Source organism: Octodon degus, unplaced genomic scaffold (assembly GCF_000260255.1).
Source record: "Octodon degus isolate 3935 unplaced genomic scaffold, OctDeg1.0 scaffold00309, whole genome shotgun sequence".
In the NCBI taxonomy this organism is placed as follows: domain Eukaryota; kingdom Metazoa; phylum Chordata; class Mammalia; order Rodentia; family Octodontidae; genus Octodon; species Octodon degus.
The window spans coordinates 1,363,356-1,367,870 of NW_004524885.1; the positions used below are offsets into that span (position 1 = coordinate 1,363,356).

The following is a 4,515-nucleotide window of genomic DNA, read 5'->3' on the forward strand; positions in this document are numbered from 1 at the left end:
AGAAATGGCCAGATGACTCTAGTTAAATTTTTTTAAGTAGGAATTACATTAATATTAATATTATGGCACTTTCACGTAGAAGCCCTCGAATGCCTATTGAATAGTACAGGAATAATTCTAAGAACAAGAAAATTCATGATTGTTATTAAATATATCATAATTTCACAGTTGAAATTTCATTAGACATCGCACTTTCTTCATAGGAGAGCCATGGTTTTTGGTAATATTATGGTGACTCAGGACTTGATCTCGGAGACTACTTTTTATTCTTCTTACTGTGTTTCTTATCTTTCTTTTTTTGTTTCCTCTGTTGCTTTTTCTCATTCTTTACAGCTTTTCTTCTTTTTCGCTCATACCTCTTCAGCATGATTTGATTCTGACAAGGACTCAGCTGAAGAAGATTTATCTTCAGGATACATCTTTCTTTTCTTGGTAAGTCCTTTAATGTCCTTTTCTTTCTGTTGCATTCTTTGACTTCTTTTTCTTTTTTAAACTATCCTGACAGTATGACTCAGTTTCAGACAGAGAGATTTCAGAAGATTTATATGAATGGTTTTTCTTTTTCTTTCTCCTTTTTGCTTCTTTTCCTTATCCTCAAAATCTGAAGAACTGCTGGAAGAATCAGAGCTCAATGAACAAGATGAATACCTACCAGATTTCTTATTTCTTTTCTTCTTTCTGTTTTTTCTTTTCTTTTTTCAGGGGCTTTCTCATGCTGCAAAGGGCTATTTCTATGGTTAACTCAAAGCAGCAAATAACAACGACCACAGATATCATTTTCACTTAATAATTTCTCCCTTTTCTAGTTTTTTCTTCCAATTCTTATTATTTTTTTCTTCAAATTCATCCAAAGCCTTAGAGCCTTTCTTTTTTCTTTTCTAGTTCTCTTTCATTTCTTCCCAGGTACGCCTGGGTCAATTCAGATAATCCTGGATGGTTGGCCCTGAGGACTGCATTGGACCTCTTGATCTGGACATTGCTATTGGATTCATCTAGGCCACCTGCTTGTCCCATTTCCCTATGGTGCTGAACCAAGCACATAGTTAAGACTGAGAAAGCCATACCAGGCTACAGAATTAGCCAAAACACACCCGCCATGGATCCATCTTGAGAGTTTGTCTAGCTTCTTGACTCAGGTTTTGCATTTAATATGTATCTAGGAAATTCTCTATTTCCTCTTCGTTTTCCACCTATGAGAGTAATAATTTCAGAAGTATAAGTATTGGTGATCTTCAGAATTTCTTTAGTGTCTGTATTGCTTTTGCCCTTTTCATTCTATATTGCATAAAAATGCACTTTTCTTTCTTTTTTATTAGGTTGGCTAGGGGGTCATCAATTTTATTTAATCTTTCAAAGAATCAACTCTGATTAATTTATTCTTTGTATCATTTTAGCATTCTCCAATGTATTAATTTCTGCACTAATCTTTATAATTTTCTGCCTTTTTGTGTTGGGGGGAGATTTGGGCTTGACTTGTTCTATTTTTCTCTAGGAGGCTGAGGTGCAGCATAAGATCATTTATTTGGGCTAGTTCTTCTTTCCTAATGTGAGAATTTACCACTATAAGTTTTCTCCTAAAAACAGCTGTCCTTGCATCCTACATATCGCAGTAAGTTGTATCTGCCTTTTCCATTGATTGTAAATATTTGTTTAAGTTTCTTCTCTAAATTCATTTGTGATGCACTTGTTGTATAGGAGGTTGTTATTTACTTTCCTTCTTTTTATGGTGTTTTGTAGTTTCTTTTGTCAATAATTTTCAGTTTTATTGCACTGTGATCAGATAGTATGCACAGGATGATTTCAATTGTTTTGCATTTATGTAAGAGTGCTCTGTGTGCTAGTATCTAGTCTAATTTGAAGAATAGCCCATGTGCAGCTAGGAAGATTGTGTATTCTGTTGTTGCTGAGTTCAACAACTTGTAAAGTTCTAACAAGTCAATTTCTTCACAAGTTTGGTTCAGTTCTGTTATTTCTTTGATAATTCATTGCTAGTTGATCTTTCTCTTTCTGATAGTAGCATGTTAAAGTCCCCCATTACTATTGTATTATTGTTCATTTGATTTTTTGTCAAAATTTGCATTATATATGCATATACTCCTACTTTGGGTGTATATATATTTATTATTTTTATCTCTTCCTCTTGCAGTTTTTACCTAAAAAGTATGTGGTGACCTTCTTTGTCTCTTTGGATGATTTTTTGTTTTGAAGTTGATAGTACAGGAACAAGGATAGCTACCCCTGCTTTTACATCATTTTCTGATACATAGAAGATTTCTTTCCATCCTTTGACAATTAGTCATTGAATTTCCCTTAGAGTTAAATGTGTTTCATGCATGCAGCATGCCTCTGTTACTCTGCTAATTGCTGGGAAAGATACACAGTACCCAAAATGAAGGAAGGAAAGGTTTATTTAGATCATAGCTAATGAAAGATTTAGTTCATACTCAGGTGGCTCCAAGGGAAAGTAGGACATGGCACAGAACAACTTTTCATGGTGGCAGCAAAGAGCAAGAGAGCAAAACAGAGTGGCAGCAGCTCAGGCAGAAAGTTGGCCTCTCTCCCCTCTTTACATTGTAATGAGAATGTCTTGTGCCAGGGCAAGTGCAGCATTCACATACAAAATAATAATTCATAAACTCCAAAAGCTGCCCCATGACTGCATGAGGCTTTGAGGGTACACCTATAAAACCACAATATTCTACCCCTGTACCCCCAAACACTCATTCTTTACAGAGAAGAATTTTAGTCCATCCCTAAGAGTTGCCAAAGTCCCAACAGTTTTAGCATTGTTGAAAAATCCAAGTCCCAAGTTTCCTCCAAGATTCAATACAAACTCCTGGCTGTCAGCCCATATACAAATGAAAAGTTAAATATTTCCAACATTCATTGTCACAATCACTGGGACCAAAGCAAGTCCAAAATCCAGAAAGAAAACCTGTAGTCATGTAGTTCCATATGAAACATTCAAAGAAATCTTTGGCAAATTGTGAGCTCCAAAAGCCTTACACGGCTCTGCCTCAACAGCAATTTTGGTGATAGCTCCCATGGTTTCTCTGCTATGCCAGCTTTGATCCTTTCTATCAGCTTCTCCTAGATGATACATGTTTATGGATTTTTCAAACTTCTTGGGTTTCCACGAATGGGCTTCTCACTCACAGCTTTACACACTGCCATTTCAGGGCAAATTTCCTGACATCCTAGGCCTTCTAAAACTAGGTGGAAACCTACTTAACCTTACAACTCCTGCATTCTGAATTCGCTTAAAACCAATGTCACCTGGGTGATGCCAGCTGGAGAATTAGCCAAGCTTCCTTCTCTCTTGACTGTAGTGGTCGAGTGTCTGAATCACTGAGCACACTGACCCTGATTCAAGGAATATATTCTCCATGATGTGGCCATCCTGTAACCTTGGGTTGCCACCACTGCCATTCTGGAACATGGGGCTCTGCAACTTTCTGCTCAAGGAAAAGTTCCTCACCCTTGCAATTCTGAGACTTCAAAGGGTGGAGACCTTCCACTTCCTGTTATACCTTCAGGTCATCCTTTACATTTCTTGATTTTCCCAGTGATGGAAATCCTTTCAGCTCTATCTTTGAAGTAGACAGCTTTATTGCTGCTTCCTTTGTGGCTAAACTCACATTTTATATCATCCTGCTGGGCTCTTTCCTTTTGATTCTTAAGATAAATCTTACTAAAAGCCGCCAACAAGAGCCATGCCACTGTCTCAATATTCTGCTTCTTAGAAATTTCTTTTTGTAAGATTAATCAGTCCACAGTGCTTAATCTCAGTCTCAGGCAAAGTCTCTGGACATGAATAGAATGCGAGCAAACTTTCTGCCAATGCAAAACAGACATCATCTGGAGTCCAACAATCAATGCAGTCCTTCTTCCCAGCAGAATGCTCCCCAGCCTGATCTTTACAGGCATGATTTCGATCAACCTTCTGCTATTCTGAGCTCTGACCAGAATCTTCCATACAGAACAGAAGAGGCTGTTCCAGCACTTCACTAATAGCAATATCTCTGAACCTTTCCTATCTCTTGTAAGAAATTCCTGAAAGCTTACAATCCACATGGATAGATTTACACAAAGCAGTAACCCTACACCTGACACCAACTTCTGTCTCAGTTACTCTTTTCTCATTGCTAGGACAAATACCCAATGCTCAAAATGAAGAAAGGAAAGATTTTTTTAGCTCACGGTTACTGGAGGATTCAGTTCATACTCACATGCCTCCAAGGCAAAGTGGCACGTGGCAGAGAACAAAATTTCATGGTGATGTTAAAAGTAAGAGTGTAAAAGGGAGTGACAACAGCACAGACAGCTAGCTAGACTCTCTGCCCTCCTTACATTGTAATGCAAATTACCTACCTCAGGGAAAGTGAAGCATCTATACATACACTAATCAATCAAATATTCAAGAAGCTGCCCCATGACTGCATGAGGCTTTGAGGGGGACACATATATACAAACCACAACACAGCATACTGTTGGTTTTGTTTCTTAATCCACTCT

General features: G+C 37.7%; 1 pseudogene; it reads right to left on the reverse strand.

Moving 5' to 3' along the window:
• Window positions 1-226: 226 nt before the first annotated feature.
• On the reverse strand, window positions 227-1,016 carry LOC101577843 (annotated as a pseudogene).
• Window positions 1,017-4,515: the final 3,499 nt, after the last annotated feature.